This window comes from Anomaloglossus baeobatrachus, chromosome 7 (assembly GCF_048569485.1).
Source record: "Anomaloglossus baeobatrachus isolate aAnoBae1 chromosome 7, aAnoBae1.hap1, whole genome shotgun sequence".
Lineage (NCBI taxonomy): Eukaryota > Metazoa > Chordata > Amphibia > Anura > Aromobatidae > Anomaloglossus > Anomaloglossus baeobatrachus.
This window is the reverse complement of record NC_134359.1, coordinates 66,667,334-66,686,384: the sequence shown is the minus strand read 5'-3', so window position 1 is coordinate 66,686,384 and position 19,051 is coordinate 66,667,334.

Below are 19,051 nucleotides of genomic sequence, written 5' to 3'. Positions count from 1 at the left end.
AGGCATGACAGCCATGAGTGAAGGCCAAGCCCTCTGCTCTCGTGATCTCATTTGCAGAAACATTCAAAAATGGATTTCTAGAAAATGGAGAAACATACAAAGATATGAATATCATAAACATTTCAGGTGCTTGATATAGATGATATTAGATTAGGGTCTAAAAACCTTGACAAGTTCCCTTTAAAAAAACTAATATTTTGGGGGTGAAAACTGCCCAGGGGGCCTACTCATGCAACCTCTGCACTGGGCCATACTAGAGGTAGGCTAAGCAGTTGATCTTAGTGTTCCTAAACCAAGTACCCCTACCCACACAAAAAGAAAATAATTACAGATGACACCTTTCCTGAAGAAGGAGAGTAAATCCGCATAGAATAAAAGATCACTGTCCAGGATATCTGTGTGTGGTTCTGGTTTCTTCACGGCATCGTGCTGTTAACCCCTTCTTTCTTTACTCTGTGGTTACTACGCATGGGGACTGCGGCAGCCGTTTATTCCAAGTCTTTAAAGTAGTTGTGACTTATCTCCTACACATGGAGGGCAGGGAGAGAGTGAAAAACTCCACACTATACATGGAGGACAGGAAGAGAGTGACAGACCCCGCACTATACATAGAGGACAGGAAGAGAGCCACAGACCCCAACACTACACATGGAGGGTAAGAAGAGAGTGACAGACCCCACACTATACATGGAGGACAGGAAGAGAGTCACAGACCCCCACACTACACATGGAGGGCAGAAAGAGAATGATAGATCATACTGTAACGTGGCCTGAGGGTGGCAGTCGTGGCAGAGATGGACTCTGTTTCCTCATCCCGGCACACTACAAAAATGAGGGGTTTTCGTGTGTGTGGGTGGGGTGACGTCATTATCCTGGACACCTTATTAAGCACCTCCTTTCTCAGGATAAGGACACCAGCCGAGATGTTAAAACCAAGTCACTGAGCAGGAAACTTTGATTCATAGGACAGCAGGCATTACACTTTGTCTTAACCTGCTCTTGGGGCCATTAGGTGGAGGAAGTCTCCTATCCTTGCTTCCATCTTCGCATATCGCCACTTGATGGGTATTGAGCCCCATATTCATTGGATCTGCACCAAACTGGCGGCCAGCTAGGTGACACGCACTTCCTGTGTGCCCGACTCCGCCTCTTCTGGCACCAGAGTCCTGTCACATCACGCTCCGTCTCGCTAGCTGCGCCCACAGCAACGTCCCTCTAGCTCACTGGTGTAACTTGCTATGATGGTTTTCTTCTTGTGCTGCGCCCTTCTCTTGCAGGTGGCTCCTACTCCTGACCGAACCTTCAAGAGAGTGACAGACCCCACACTACACATGGAGAACAAGTAGAGAGTGACAGACCCCACACTACACATGGAGAGCAAATAGAGAGTGACAGACACCACACTACACATGGAGAACAAGTAGAGAGTGACAGACCCCACACTACACATAGAGAGCAAATAGAGAGTGACAGACACCACACTACACATGAAGGGCAAGAAAAGAGTGACAGAGCCCGCACTACACATGGAGGGCAGGAAAGAGCGAAAGACCCCACTCTACATATGGAAGACAGGTAGACAGTGACAAAGCTGGACATTGCTGCACTGGGTCATCACCTATGCGTTATATCAGTCAGTGCAGGATTTTTCTTCCACAGAACCTAATTTTCAGGTTACTGGGGAAAAAGCGTCAGTGTTATGTAGGACTCTTATGGTGTTTGTGTGACGCCCTGGGCAAGCCAGGGGTCACAGGTCATTGCACCATCACACCCTACACCCCAGCTAGGCACATCAAAGCTAACCCAAAATCCTTGTTGCCTTCCTCCAGAGGCTGATGTTCACACCAGGGGGTGGGCCACCGAGGAGTTCACAGCTCTGGAGGCGGGAAAAACCAGGCAGTCAGCTCAGGGAAGAGCTTGAGAGTGGAAGGAGTCCAGCTAGGGACGGAAAGGAGTAAACAGTGAAGTGGAAGTTCAGCTTAGGAGGTGAAAGTGAAAGGAAGTGAAGTAAAGTGTAAAGGAGGAAAGTAAGAGCGGTGACAGTAAGAAAGCCTGAAGTGGGTCCAGCTGTGTGCAGGACAGAGTCAGCAAGGTCAGCAACGGCGGTGATTGTCCGCAGGGGTGACTGCTCGGGAGTTCCTGGAAGGACCGCGGACGGGTGGTGGCCCGGCGGTCTGGAGCAGTGTACAAAGGACAGTCAGCACCAGGGCAGGGGCCTCTCGGACCCCGGCAAGGCTAGGAGTCGCCATAATTTGCCAAATCCGTCAGTGACGGGGACGTAGATCCCCCAACAACCAAGTCCCGATTGAAGGCAACAGCCCAACCATTACACTAGAGACACCGCCACCGCCAGGGCACCAGTTTCTAAGGGCCAGCGCCTGCGGGCAAAGAGTAGAGCTCCTCCGGTCCAGCTTGAAGCCGTGGAGCGGGTTACCGGTGGGAACCCATCGAAACCATCAACAACAAAGGTGCAGGAATAGGGACATCACCGTCACCTACTGGGGAAGCAAGTGCAGCCGTCCGTGGGGAACCGTCTATCCAGCCGTGTGGTTTACCGAGAACTGTGTCACTGTCTCAGGCTGAGCGAGTACCACCGTGCCGCAAGGCACAGCGCTGCCCCCGCGTCCCTGCGCCCACCAGGCCCTGCATCTCCCACCTCCTCACCGGGCCCCGGGATCCCCAACCCCTACCCACGGAGGGGCAACACAACTCGCTGCCATACGCCATCACTCCCGGGATTTCCCCTACAGAGCAGCGGTGGTGAAATCACCACAACCGTGGGTGGCGACACGGACAATATCCCAAAAACCCAATCCCCTTTCACTCACGGGCGAGGAGCGCCACTCGAGAACCCCCGGGATCCGGCCCACAGCTCGAGTCACCACTGAGCAGCGGCAGCAGCCGGACCCGAGCAGAGTGGTGAGCGCAGTGCTGACACCCTCCTCCCCGCCCGCGACAACTTGGCGTCACGAACAGGATCTTACCGCTCTGCCGTTGGGTAGAGGTGCGCCTTGTGACCGCTGGAGGTATCCGGCAGGAAAATTTCAGAAGTCGCCATCTTTGGCGCGAAAAGTTCCCGCTCGAGCGTCTTCTCGAGTAGCAGAGGCGCGAAGGCCAAAACACCGCCCTGAGAGAGAAGGGGCCGGAAAGAGCTAAGGGGGATGGAAACAAGATGTCTGCGCCCGACGGAGCCGCTGGAGGAGCGGCGGTCGCAGCCGCAGTGGCCCCCGCGGATGGGAATGGGCCTGCCCAGGACCCGGTTGCGCTCGTGGGAGGTGCCGCGGCCCCCGCGCTCGCTCAGGTGATGCCGTTCTCCTTGCCCTATGCACCCGGAGCTACCTGACTACCGCAGTATGACGGGAAACCTGACGCTTTGCAGGTCTTCCGGAAAAAGCTTAACCCGTTGCTAGAACTGTACCCCCTGACCGATAAGCAACGTGCGGCGGTAGTGCTGGGCCAGTTAACCGGCACGGCTGAGCAGGAGGCGGAGACCTGGGCCGAGGGGGACCGGCTCTCTGTAGCCACCATCTTTGAGAAGCTACAGACTGCTTTTGAGACCCGGACTGAAGCTGAGCTGAGGATGCAGTTTTACCAGTGCCGGCAAGGGGCTGTGGATAGTATTCGGGACTATGGTTTACGTCTGCAGACCGCCCTCCGCACGTTAAAGCGGGTAAATCCTATCAATGAGGCGGATAGCAACAAGATGTTAGTAGAGCAATTTGTGCAGGGGATGAGATCCCCTGAGGATCGCAAGCAGCTCCGGCTGTGGGCCCTGGAACACCCTGATGTGGACTTTGCTGTGTTAAAGGAGCGGGCCATTAAAGCACTACAGCCCCCAGCTGCAGAAGTCCTGGAACACGCCCCGTGGCCCGTCGAGATGGCCCCCGTTGTGGTGGCCCCTGCCCTACCAACCTCTCCAATATCTACAGCCCCAAGCAGCACGGTGGAAGAACTGGCAGCCCAGGTCCGCCGCATGGACGGAGACCTCGCCAAGATCCTTGCTGCACTACAACCTCTGACCAGATCCCAGCATCCGGCACAGATACAGCTTGCCGACAGCCCCGAGGATGTTCCCTGGATGCAGCGGAGAAGTGCTAATAACCCGAAGAGCAGACCTCCAATCTGCTATAAGTGCCGTAAGCCTGGTCATTACTTCCGACAGTGCCCGTTAAACGAGCAACCCCTGGGGCCCCGGGCCAATCCTCAGGAGTAGAACATCTTGGCCCCCCGAACTGGCGGGACCGATATATCGGAGCCCGCCCCATCATCCCCGTGACCGTGGACGGCATACCAGTGATGGCTCTCCTGGACACTGGATCGCAGGTAACCACCATACCATACACGTTGTACCAGCGGTATTGGGGAGTAGACGAACTGGCACCCCCAGATAATAGTATAACACTAATTGCTGCTAATGGACTCCCATTGACCCAGGTGGGGTATAAGCAAGTGGCTATGACAGTGGGGCAAGCTGAACTGCAACACCAGGGTATGATTGTGATCATGAATGAACCCAGTGATCATAATCCGAAGATAGTGCTGGGAACCAATGTGATGGAGCACTGCATGGCTGATGTGTTGGCCCTACTGCAACAGCTAGCCGCCACAGCGGCGGGGAGCCGGCAGAGAGCTGTGCAGCGTGAGATCCGAGCTCTGATGTACCGTCAGCATGTAAGCTCAACAGGAGGGGAGATTGGTGGAGTGAGAGTGATGGATGTTGCTCCATTGACTGTGCCCCCTAGGAGTGAGATGATGATTTGGTGTAGGGCAGCAGTAGGACCTCAGGGGCGTGACTACCCTGCTATGATGGAGCCCATGCCTTCCGAGCACTGGCCCACTGTAATGGCTGCCCGAGGGGTGGTGGATGTAAAGAAGGGGAGAGTGCCTGTGAGGGTGTTAAACTGTGGGGAGGAAGAAGTCAGGCTTCCCCGGTATGCCACCATCGCCAAGCTGCTCACCCTGGATCCCCACACCATCCATGAAGCCAGTCCCTCAATCTCCCCACCTAACACCAGCACTTCCCCGCCTCAAGGGGTGGTAAAGGAGTGGCACCAACAGCTACACGTGGGTACTGACGATACTCCTACACATCACAAAGCAGGGGTGTACAGGGTGGTGCAGGAGTATGAACAGGTTTTCAGTAAACATCCACTAGACTTTGGGCAGATTAAAGGAGTCCAACACCACATCCCCACTGGTGAACACCCCCCTATCAAAGAGAGGTACAGGCCGATTCCCCCTGCACATTATCAGTGTGCCAAAGACATGTTGAGGAATATGAAGGAGGCAGGGGTTATTCGGGACAGCTGTAGTCCCTGGGCCGCTCTGTTGGTACTGTTCAAGAAGAAGGATGGTACCATGCGGATGTGTGTGGACTACCGGAAGATTAATCAGATAACTCATAAGGATGCCTACCCACTGCCTCGTATTGAAGAGTCTTTGGCCGCACTGAGAACTGCAAATTACTTCTCCACCCTTGACCTCACCAGCGGGTACTGGCAGGTAGCCGTAGCCCCGGAAGACCGGGAGAAAACCGCCTTCACCACTCTGATGGGGCTCTGTGAATTCAATAGTATGCCGTTCGGGCTGTGCAACGCCCCAGGAACCTTCCAACGGCTGATGGAGTGCTGCCTGGGACACCTAAACTTCGAGACCGTCCTATTGTACTTGGATGACGTGATTGTTTACTCCCAGACGTATGAAACCCATCTGGAGCACCTGGCCGAGGTGTTCGCGTCCCTTGCCAAATACGGGATGAAGTTGAAGCCTTCTAAGTGTCACCTGCTGAAACCCAGAGTGCAATACCTGGGGCACGTGGTAAGTGCAGAAGGTGTCGCCCCCGACCCTGAGAAGATCACTGCCATCCAGGGCTGGCCAAGACCAACCACTGTGAGGGAAGTAAGGCAGTTTCTGGGTCTGGTGGGGTACTACCGGCGCTTTATCAAAGGGTACACGAAGATGGCTGCTCCCATGCAAGATCTCCTCGTGGAACAGACCAAAGGTGGTAGACCCCTAGGGGTCCCACTGGTGTGGGAAGAAAAGCATGAAGAATCCTTCTGCCAGCTGAAAGCGGCCTTGACTGGGGAAGAGGTCTTAGCGTATCCTGACTACGGCTGCCCATTCATCCTTTATACCGACGCCAGCAATGTGGGACTGGGAGCAGTCCTGTCCCAGGTCCAGGATGGGAAGGAGAAAGTGATAGCTTATGCTAGCTGGAAGCTTAGGCCAACTGAAAGGAACCCCGAGAACTACAGCTCTTTCAAGCTCGAGCTCCTGGCATTGGTATGGGCTATCACCGAGCGGTTCCGCCACTACTTGGCTGCAGCAAAATTCACCGCTTTCACGGACAACAATCCGTTGACCCACCTGGACACAGCCAAGCTGGGCCCATTGGAGCAGCGGTGGGTGGCCCGGCTAGCCAACTACGACTTCACCATCAAGTACCGAGCTGGTCGTGTCAACATTAATGCTGATGCACTCTCCCGAATGCCCCATTTGTCAGAGGAAGGGGGCGAGGATGATGACCTCGAGGAGATTGAGCTGCCTGTATTTCACCAGCCACCAACTGAGAAGGTACACATACACCAACAACGGGTGGATCTGGACCCACGGCCCAGTCAGGAGTGGCAGGAAGCTCAAAACCAGGCGCCGGCCGTCCGCCTCGTCAAGACCCTGGTGGAACAAGGTGCTGTTGGAATGGACCCTGCCGCCCCAGCGGAAGCCCAGCGCTTGTGGAAGGAACGGAAACGGCTGTATCTACATCAAGGGAAGTTGTACCGTGAGCTGATCAACCCGAAGACTCATGAGAAAATCTGCCAGTTGGTTATTCCCCAAGCTGATGTGGCTACTGTTTTGCGGGCATACCATGATGGTGCCGGACACTTCGGGTGGAAGAAGCTGGAGATGCTGTTGAGAGAGCGGTTCTACTGGAGTGGGATGCGGGAATCGGTGGAAGCCTGGTGCCGAGAGTGTGGTCCTTGCACGCTGAGGAGGAAGGACGAGACCAGCCAGAGGGCGCCCCTATGCCCAATCATCACACATCAACCGCTGGAGCTGGTCGCCCTAGACCATGTCAAGCTCACCCCCAGCCGAAGTGGGTACGCCTACGCGTTGACCATCGTAGACCACTATTCAAGATTCATGGTGGTTGTCCCCGTCAAGGACCTAACTGGTCGAACTGCTGCTCGAGCGTTCCAGGCTTATTTCTGCCGACCACATGGATATCCAGAAAAGGTGCTTACTGACCAAGGCCCGGCTTTTGAAGCAGAGGTGTTCCACGAGTTCTGCCAGTTGTACGGCTGTAAGAAGATCCGGACCACCCCTTACCATGCCCAGACCAACGGCATGTGTGAGAAGATGAACCACTTGGTCCTGGGACTCCTCAAGACGTTACCGCTGGAAGAGCGGAACCTGTGGCCGGAAAAGCTACCCGGCTTGGTCGATATGTACAACAATATCCCGTCCAGCTCAACAAAGTGCACCCCAGCATATCTGATGAGGGCTCGGCCCGGCCGCCTACCGGTGGACCTGGAAATGGGGTTGGAGGCCCCAGAAGCACTCCCTTCGACAGCTGAATGGGAAACTCGGCGGAGAGCACAATACCGGCAGATTCAGGAGTATGTGGAGAAGAACCTAAGCCGGAGTCGAGAACAACAGGAGCAGCGCTTCAATCAGAAAGCGTCTGCGGGCCCTTTCCAGCCTGGAGATGTGGTGTTAAAGCGGAAGCGGAAGACCCACAAGCTGGATGATCAATGGGAACAAATCCCATACGTCATACAACCCACAGGATTGGAAGATGGAAAGGCCTACCAGATCAGTCGTGACCAAGGGGGCACTTTGGCCACGGTCTCCCGGGACCATCTGAAAAGGTGCCCACCAGCATTGAGGGCAACGGCTGAAGTACCCGTTCCTCCACCAGCAGAGAAGGCAAAAGAGGTGATCCACACTGTGATGGGTGACTTCCCAGCAGACTGGCCTACACAGAACGGCGCGGTGATTCTTCCAGTGATACTGTTCCCACAACCTGTGGATGAAGAAGTGGTGGAAGCGGTCAACCGTGAGCCAGAACCAGTGCCAGTGCCCAGGGATGAACCTGTGCCCAGCTCCCCTATGCCTCCGCCTGCCCCACACGATAGCAGGCAGGAGGAACCAGTTGTTCCCTCTGCCCCACTGCATAGCCCCACTGACACCGGACCCCGGAGGTCCACCCGTTCCAACCTAGGTAGACCCCCACTTAGGTACAGGGAGACCGTCCTTTAAAGAGAGGGGTCAGGAAGTCTGTGTGAGTTTTTGTTTGAAAGTTTGCAAAAATGATGAAAAAGATTACCGAACAGTAACCTGATTGTCAGCTTGATTTGCAACCGGCCGTTGCCGGCACCGTTGTCCCCGTAGGGACCGTTTGAAAGTTGTTTAGCATGAGGAACTGCTCATGGACAAGCCCGTGAACTTGCAGGGCAACCACAAACGTTAAGTGGCTTGTAAATAAGTTGTTTGCCGTTACCGTTTTCCGCAATGCCGCCTCCGGAGAGGCAGGTTGGAGGGAGGGCCCGCAGCAGAGCCGGCTGGGGCCCAGCCACCACAGGAACCGGTGGCTACCCTCTGGAGGGGAAGGACAGATCCCGCTCGGGTAACTTGTGCTGGACTGTGGGTCAAGGGGTGCTGCCTGGGTTTTAGGGGCAGCATCAGGGCCAGGTTGCTTGGGTGGGAGAGAGCGGAAACCGTAACCGTGAACCGTTTGAAACGTTTAAGTAAAAGTGCCTCCCGTTATGGGAAGAATTATTAAAAATGTATATATGTTACCGTTTTACAATGTTATACCTTTTTGCAGAAAAATAAAACCGGTGTTGGACGGGCAGCCCGCGGACGGTCTGCATTTTGCTAAGGGGGAATGTGACGGCCTGGGCAAGCCAGGGGTCACAGGTCATTGCACCATCACACCCTAAACCCCAGCTAGGCACATCAAAGCTAACCCAAAATCCTTGTTGCCTTCCTCCAGAGGCTGATGTTCACACCAGGGGGTGGGCCAGGCGGTTGGCTCCACCCACCGAGGAGTTCACAGCTCTGGAGGCGGGAAAAACCAGGCAGTCAGCTCAGGGAAGAGCTTGAGAGTGGAAGGAGTCCAGCTAGGGACGGAAAGGTGTAAACAGTGAAGTGGAAGTTCAGCTTAGGAGGTGAAAGTGAAAGGAAGTGAAGTAAAGTGTAAAGGAGGAAAGTAAGAGCGGTGACAGTAAGAAAGCCTGAAGTGGGTCCAGCTGTGTGCAGGACAGAGTCAGCAAGGTCAGCAACGGCGGTGATTGTCCGCAGGGGTGACTGCTCGGGAGTTCCTGAAAGGACCGCGGATGGGTGGTGGCCCGGCGGTCTGGAGCAGTGTACAAAGGACAGTCAGCACCAGGGCAGGGGCCTCTCGGACCCCGGCAAGGCTAGGAGTCGCAATAATTTGCCAAATCCGTCAGTGACGGGGACGTAGATCCCCCAACAACCAAGTCCCGATTGAAGGCAACAGCCCAACCATTACACTAGAGACACCGCCACCACCAGGGCACCAGTTTCTAAGGGCCAGCGCCTGCGGGCAAAGAGTAGAGCTCCTCCGGTCCAGCTTGAAGCCGGGGAGTGGGTTACCGGTGGGAACCCATCGAAACCATCAACAACAAAGGTGCAGGAAAAGGGACATCACCGTCACCTACTGGGGAAGCAAGTGCAGCCGTCCGTGGGGAACCGTCTATCCAGCCGTGTGGTTTACCGAGAACTGTGTCACTGTCTCAGGCTGAGTGAGTACCACCGTGCCGCAAGGCACAGCGCTGCCCCCGCGTCCCTGCGCCCACCAGGCCCTGCATCTCCCACCTCCTCACCGGGCCCCGGGATCACCAACCCCTACCCACGGAGGGGCAACACAACTCGCTGCCATACGCCATCACTCCCGGGATTTCCCCTACAGAGCAGCGGTGGTGAAATCACCACAACCGTGGGTGGCGTCACGGACAATATCCCAAAAACCCAATCCCCTTTCACTCACGGGCGAGGAGCGCCACTCGAGAACCCCCGGGATCCGGCCCACAGCTCGAGCCACCACTGAGCAGCGGCAGCAGCCGGACCCGAGCAGAGGGGTGAGCGCAGTGCTGACACCCTCCTCCCCGCCCGCGACATTTGTCTTTAGTTGTAGAACTGCAATGCCAGGATCCCTCTTCTGATGTAAGCAGGATATGCTGTCACTAGTAGTTTGACCACATAACCAGAAGAGGGTTACCTGCCCTGTCCTGATCATATGGTGCCTGTTTATATACTGTAGATTCCCTCAAATTATATCACATTCTGATAGAGAGTATGGTAAAGTCACATGACTTCTATTCAAGTTTGAATGTTATTTTAGGTGTGAAATAATCATGTTTATGGGTAGGGTTGGACACAGAAAAAAGAGGCCCCTGTGCAAAAACAGTATATAGGTGCTTTGCAGTTTAACTGTCACGCCAGCACGAGGACCATTTAGCGTGCAGCATAAGAGGAAGGGTTCATCAGAGAAGATGTAAAGAAAGCCCTGATGATAGGGAGAAGGATCACCACCTGAACTCACCTGTGGCTGATCCCTGTGCTCCCTAATATCACTATATAGGTCCTTCCCCCCGTGTACGACCACAGGTCTAGGCCCTGGCTGACCTTGGACTAGCCCTGTCTATTGCGCAGGCTAGTAGGACACTAGTCTTACTTCTATTATAAAGACAACATGAGGAAGGGGAACAAACAAGGGTAACAGATTCAACATAGACCTCCAATTCTTCTCCAGAGAGAGATTCCACTGCATATGCTGGAAAGATCACCACTGCTTCCTCCAAAGACAGCTCCTTCTCAGGTCTGCTTAGAATGAACTATAGCCTGCATAGGGAGGAGTGATGAGTGGATATTTATAGCAGAAGGGAGTGGCTGCAGCTGAGGTTGCAACTATCCTGTTTAATCACCGCAGGATAGAAAGGAACATTAACCCCTTCAGCTCTGGATGGAATTAAATAACTTACAACTCAGGGTAAAAAACGAGCGGGCACTAAAGAGGATCAACTAAACTGCTGTGTGATCTTCTGATTCCAGATCCTCTTGAGGTCACATCAGACCGTCACACACGTCTGACACTAATAGCTCATCATAATGCGCAATTTCACCTGATTTGGAGGTGCAAGTGACCCCTTTACCCCTTGGCCCCTGTGTGGCTGCACAGGTTGCACCAATGTTATTTCCAACGCTGCTTAAGGATATGATGGATGAATTTTGAGCCGGGAGTGTGGAGGGAAAGTATATAGCCTGGCGAATGCAATGAACTTCATCAGTGTCTACCATCTGTACTCCTGCAATGCAGTATAGTAAAAGTCAAAGGTTTGATAAATCATGAATAGAGAAGGTGAAAACTTTCACAATTGGCATTTAAAAGGAAATATTCATAAAGGATTTCTCAAATTTATTAAAAGGTGTCTCGTTTTCACAAACTGATTACTGTGTAAATCTCCAAATTAACCAATTTCCCAGAAACGTGCATGTGAAAATCAATAAACACCAATATTAATGATTCCTAAGAAGGACTGTTAAAGCTGATATACACCCGCCGTCTCAGAGGAATGACTTCACTATCTATAATACACATTTTATATCTTTTCAGAGTTCCACCTTTTGTCTTCAACAAAGTCATTATACGGAGCAATCATGAGGCTCCGCATGTGGGGAATGCTCAGTCATTCCGCTTTAGTGCCGCTATATTGGTTAGAAGTTAACAACCTGCCTCTTACTAGTGATGGACTTTAAATGCCAATAAAATGCCACATCTGTTTTAGAGCATTTGGTTTTCACAAGACCCTGAGTGTGGCATCTTGTTAACTCCAGCCAGTGGCCTGTAACTTGCTCACTAAGTTCCCTATAAAAGGTTAAATGCATACGTCAGGACCCCTACGGGAGAATTAGAAGAAATTATTTGTGGATTTATCGCCTTCACTTGTCAGGTGCGGGTGTATGGAGGGAGCTGTGGAGCTGAGCCCGCACCATACATGGCAGATGCCGGTCAAGAAAAAGTCATGAAAAAGTATACATTTTTTAATGTCGAAGGTATTCATGGTGTTTTAAGGGTACTTTACACGCTGCGATTGCTAGCAATGTCGTACGCGATAGCACCCGCCCCCATCGCTCGTGCGACATTTGGTGATCGCTGCCGTAGCGAACATTATCGTTACGGCAGCGTCACACGCACATACCTTTACAGCGACATCTCTGTGACCGCTGAACAATCCCTCCTTCACGGGGGAGGTACATTCGGCGTCACAGCGACGTCACTAAGTGGCCGTCCAATAGAAGCGGAGGGGTGGAGATGAGCGTGACATAACATCCCGCCCACCTCCTTCCTTCCTCATTGCCGGTGGACGCAGGTATGGAGATGTTCGTCGTTCCTGCGGTGTAACATATAGCGATGTGTGCTGCCGCAAGAACGACGAACAACATCGTACCTGAAGCAGCAACGATATTAAGGAAAGGAGCGACGTGTCAACGATCACCGTTTTTGGACGATTTTGCGAACGTTGATCGTCGCTCCTTGGTGTCACACGCTGCGATGTCGCTACTGGCGCTGGATGTGCGTCACTAACGACGTGACCCCGACGATATATCGGTAGCGATGTCGCAGCGTGTAAAGCACCCTTTAAGCTTTGGATCAAAGAGAGTTTTGACCAATATAAGAATACATTATACATATAAATGGGAAGTCTCATTAAGGGCATAGTGGGGGTAACATATTTAGGATGTCTTTAGAAAATAAAAATAAATAAATCTTTATTTTTATATAGCGCTAACAAATTCCGCAGCGCTTTACATACATCAGGAACACTGTCCCCATTGGGGCTCACAATCTAAATTCCCTATCAGTATGTCTTTGGAGTGTCTTTGGAGGAAACCCACACAAACACGGGGAGAACATACAAACTCCTTACAGATGTTGTCAGGAAAGAGCTGCTGCAAACATAAGCCACTCATGTGAATGATACTACATTTCTTTAAGGGGTAATCTCATTGGATGCATTAAGTGCATATATACAGGATTTTATAAATGTGCCACGTATCCAAGGGATATGCCATATATGAATGATTGATTGTTGACTCTTTAGGACTCCCAGTTATTTTAAGAACAAGTTCCTATTAGTGATGAGCGTGCACTAAAATGATCGAGTGCTTGGTACTCTAATTGTGCAGGTCGGACGCGCAAATGAGCTTGACTCAAGTACTGAGTATAATGGAAGTCATTGGGAAACTTGAGTTCTGAAAGAACATAGCAGGAGGGCTGGGGAGAGGAAAAAGAGAGGAGAGAGATACGCAAAACATGCGGGGTGGAGCAATCAATTGAGTAACAAGCATACCCGAGCACCTCAATGCTCAATCAAGTATTGAGCAGTGGAGAGCACATTCGCACATCACTAGTTCCTATCAGTGGACTCCAGACCAGATATGCATGGCTCTCTCTGCATTTGCATTTTTGGGAATTCGCATAGAAATACAAAGAGACGGCCATGAATGCTTGGCCACATCTTCATTGACAGGACTCAATTCTTGATATACAGTAGATGTGTGTCCCACTACTGGGACTCACATCTATCATACATTTATGACATATCCTGTGCTTATGTCAAAAAACTACAAGATGGGACAATGAGATATAACCTTTACAGAGACATAAAAATAAACAAAATCATATGTATTATAAATCCAGGTACTGATTTATTCAGCTAAATTGTAGGTAACGCAGGAAAACAGAAGTGATTAACAATTGTTACTAGATATGTAAGGGACGTGGATCTATAAACACATATACAGTATAAAACTCCCCTCGTTTATGCACTTTCTGTTATTAAGGAATATAGGGACCGATTTTAGGAATCTTATTTCTAGCGACGGATGTTTTTTGAATGTCTGTGTTGTTGTACACATGGGGTTACAGTATCGGTCATGCAAAGCAACTATATCAGAAAACTGTTCCTTCCCCCGACGAAGCATACCTAAACGCGAAACACGTGTTGGGACGCCGGTACCTCCGTGTCTATCCCGGTGTTTCAGTGATCTGAGTAGGTGAGTAGTGCTGCCCTTACTATATGGTGGATGGAAGGCTTTTTTCATTCTATGTGGATTCCTCCTTTTTATGTTATGATGCAGCTCTGCTTATGGTGTTTTAAGATCACGGTTGAGGAATAATCTTCCCATTCCACTCTCCGGGACACGTGGGGTTCTTTCCCCTTCAGCACCGTTCCTTCTGGTCCATATGTATATCTATGTATTTTTGTACCCAACAGCACTTTAATAAAATATTTAATATCTTTCTAAACTTTGGCTTGTATGGGCTCTTTTTATTAAGCAAATCCAAAGACTCTGTCTGTTCTGTGTTCATATATCAGAAAACTGACCAGCAACTTCCATAAGTGTGAACAGGTGCCAACCGAAAAAAATATCATAACTACAAAAGCATATCCAGTGGCATTCAATAATATAATAATAATATAATATAAGGATACTTTGGCATTGCATTACAGCTGGAAGAATAAATATATAGCTAATGTGAATATAAGTCAGTGGACATAGGCATTGCATTACTGCTTTATACATATTTGTAAAGAGAGATTCTTAGCTTATTTATTGGCCAATCCATGTGAGCCCAATAACCTCGACAAGGTGACCTCATTATATTGGGAGGCTAACCTCAAATGCATCGGTCATGCAAAGTCAGTAATACAGGTAACTTCATTTGACCCCATAATGTAAAAACAAGTCTCATTAACTTACTTAACTTTAACTGAACCAGAGCTTGTATTACAAGCAGGTCACAGCTTCTGATACAAGATGCATGACTCAGGTTTATTTTGGCATGTTTGTTGTATTTTTCATCATGATTTTGTTTGCCAAGTACTGAGACCCAATTTTTTAGTCATTGCCTTCTATTCTAAACTGTTCTTCTTCCCTCCAGTACCACAGCCCAGTGTAAATTTCCTGCAGGCTTCTGGGTGGCACTCACTCTTTCCAGTCAGTTATTTATATACTTGTCACTAGGTTTGTAGTAGCTCCTTAATTAACTTCTTGATCTGTAAAATATTTGGCATGAAATCCTATGGTGAAATACAGTAATAGGATAATAAATATACAGAGATTTCACATATATCCTAGAGATTAAGTTAACCCCTTCTTGCATCTTAATTAATATGTACGTGATAAACAAAAGGTATCGTATTTTCAGGATTGTAAGACGCACTTTTTTATCCCCCAAAATTGGGGTTAAATTTGGGGTCCGTCTTACAATGCGGATATTGCTTACCAGGGTGGCGGTGGTGTCGCGGGGTCATAGGAGGCAGGGTTGGCGATACTGAGGGTGTCATTGCAGTGTCGCGGCAGGTGCCTGATGTGACTTCGGACTCTATTAAATCGCTTGCGGTTGACGCGATGAACCTCAAGAAAATGACTGCGGAGGCGGCGCATATGCAGATTGACGCAATGGACTTTAAAAAAAATGGCCACAGAGGCCTTTCTGCGCACGCGCCGCCTCCACACCAATTTTCTTTAAGTCCATCGTGTCAACCGCAGGTGATTTAATGGAGTCCACATTCAGATCAGGCAACCACCGCCACAGCAACACCAGACACCCTGTCCTATGACCCTCCTGAGTCACTCCACTGCATTGACACCCCCGCACCACGCCGCCAGATCAATGGTACCTGCCGCTGTGACACCCCCAAGGCCATAGAGTCACCGACCCTATGTCCACTGACCCTCCTGAGACGCAACACCCCAACCTCTGAGCCTGCAGCATTGCTGACCCTGCCTCATGTGACCTTCCTGAGCTGCTTCACCACCGCCGCTCCCCCCTGGTAAGCATTAGGATTAAGACACACTAGGATTATAAGACGGACCCTCATTTTAATATTAAAAATTATATTTTCCTATTTTCATCCTCTAAATTTGGGGTGCATTTTATAATCCAGGGCATTTTATAAACCGAAAAATACGATTTGATTGCATGCACAAGCAGCGCTCCTATCATTTAGTTATAACTGCTGCCTTAATCCTCTAAGAGCCATCAAAAAACTATTCAACTAAAAAAATCTAACTATTTTCACAAATGTGATATTTATCCTCAATTGAGGAAAGCAAGGGAATATATTAGCTAATCTAAGAAAAATATGCACCGTCCATTCACTTGGTGTGCATGGATCTTAAATACCAGCTAGTGATGTCTTATTGTTAAGTATAGAAGTTAGAATGTAACTGATATTATCCTGATTATCAGAGGTAGGGGCCCATGAAGCATTCTAAATCTTATAAAGAAATATTTGTTTCACCCCTTCCACTATAATGTTATAATGTCCCTCATCCTGTACTAATGTTCCACATCCTTCCAGTAATAAAGTCCCCCATACTGAGCCCCTTACAGTAATAATGTCCAACATCCTGGGCCCCATCCAGTAAAAATATTCCCCATCTTGGGCCCCTTCCAGTAATAATGTCCAATGTTCTGGACCCCTTCCTAGTATAATGTCCCCCACCCTAGGCCTATTTCAGTAATATACATCCCTCACCCTGGTATAATATCCCCATCTCTCCATTCTGGCTCCTTGTAGTACTATATGTCCCCCATCTAGGGCCCCTTCCTGGACATCTTCTTGGTATAATGGCCCACATTGTGTGCCTCTTTCAGTAATAATGTCCCTCTATCCTTGTATAATGTCCTGCATCCAAGGCCCCTTCGTGGTATAATGTACACCTAACTGGACCCTTCCTGGTATAATTTCCCTCATTCTGGGCTCTCCTGGTATAATGACCCCCATTCTAGCCCTTACCAGTATTACTGTTTGCTAACCTGGTATAATGTCCCTATGTCCCCATTCTGGCCCCTTCTAGTAATATATGTCCCCCATCCTGGGCCCCTTTCTGGTATAATGTCCCCAATCCTGGGCACCTTCCTGGTATAATGGCACACATTGTGTGCCTCTTTCAGTAATAACGTCCATCCATCCTTGTATAATGTCCCCCATCAAAGGCCCCTTCCTGGTATAATGTCCATCATTCTTGGCCCCTTCCTGGTATAATTTTCCCTATCCTGGGCCATTTCCTGTTATAATGACCACCATTATAGTCCCCAGTAATACTGTTTGCCATCCTGGTATAATGCCCCCTATTCTGGGCCCCTTCCTGGTATAATATTCACCATCCTGGGCTCTTTCCTGGTGTATGTCTTTATCCTGGTACAATGCCCCCATTCAATCCCCTTCCAGTAATAATGTCCCCCTCTTGGGTCCATGCTGTAATAATGTTCCTCTTCCTGTCCCTATTCTCTAACACATTTAATAAAAAAAATTATTGTTACCATCCATGACATGCGGCATTATCTTCTATAGTTGGCGCAGTGGCCGGTAGCTAATGTTTTTAGTGTGCTATGGGAGACACATGACGTCATTGCTATGCACCGTCTGTTACTGGCATTCCAATGTCAGTTGCCAACCTCTGATTGGTCAGCAGTGTGTATTGTAATAAATTTCTGATGAATGTCCATCCTTGGACAAATATGTTGCTGAAACATGCACGGGCCCTCTCGGAGACGCACCCTTTGTGACTGAAATCATTACTCCCCTGACCTTCTCTCTATTTTGTATACTGTAAACTCTTAAGATCAGCGGGTCCTCTATCTCCTATAGAGGGGAAGCTCTTATGGTTAGTGGGGTCCTCTATTTCTTGCCTGTAAAGTGTAAACTCTTATAGTGAATGAGGTTCTCTCTCGCCTGTAAACTGTAATAGTCAGCGAGGTTCTCTCTCTCTCCTCTCCCTCACATGTATTTTTCAAGCAATTACAGGGTTTTTAGTATCGAAATTGGATTAATTTATATGCCAGAAATTGAATTTTGGGGGGAAATTTGTCTAAGTCAACAAATTCGAACTTCAAAAGGTCCGTTCATTTCTAGTTTTAGGATAAAATAAGTTACCAACTACCTAGTTCCATTAAAAAGGGAGGGACCATGTAGAAGGTGCACATACGCCAAAATGCGTAGTCCGAGAGACCACTACCCATATCCGATATTTGTCTTGCCCCACGTGTGGATGTATTTTTAATGGAACTATTCAAATAAAATTGCTTTGCAAAAAGAATTTTTTTTTAAGAATATCTACTGAGTCCTGGAATTTGTCCGCTGGAGTCTTTGGACAACCATTTCTACATTTGATTTTCGAGGCTGGCTCCTGCCCTTTTTCCTTGGGGACTCTAGATCCGGACCGTATATGAGATTCCACACATCAGGGAGTACCGGTAAGCTGGCTTTAGAAATTTTTGTATTTTTTGCATATTAATTTTTATTTTGTAAGTCAATAGTACACATGAAAATAAGTAAGTTTGTTATATACAAGGAATGGAAGGCCTCCCATATGATGACAGGTTGAAAAAGTTAGATATGTTTAGCTTAGAAAAAAGACGTCTTAGAGGAGATCTCATTTATATGTATAAATACATGTGTGGTCAATATAAAGGACTGGCACATGACTTATTCCTTCCAAAGACAGTACTAAGGACTAGGGGGCACTCACTGCGAGTGGAAGAAAAGCGATTCCGAAACCTAAATAGGAAAGGGTTCTTTACAGTTAGAGCGGTCAGACTGTGGAATGCCCTACCACAAGAGGTAGTAATGGCAGATACTATAACAGCTTTTAAAAAAGGGCTGGATGATTTCCTCAGTACACACAACATTGTTGGTTATAAATGACTAAAGCGGGCTTTACACGCTACGACATCGCTAATGCGGAGTCGTTGGGGTCACGGAATTCGTGACGCACATCCGGCCGCATTAGCGATGCCGTTGCGTGTGACATCGATTAGCGATTTTGCATCGTTGCAAAACAGTGAAAAATCGCTAATCGGCGACACGGGGGTCCATTCCCAATTATCGTTACTTCAGCAGTAACGAGGTTGTTCCTCGTTCCTGCGGCAGCACACATCGCTGCGTGTGACGCCGCAGGAGCGAGGAAGCTCTCCCTACCTGCCTCCCGGCCGCTATGCGGAAGGAAGGAG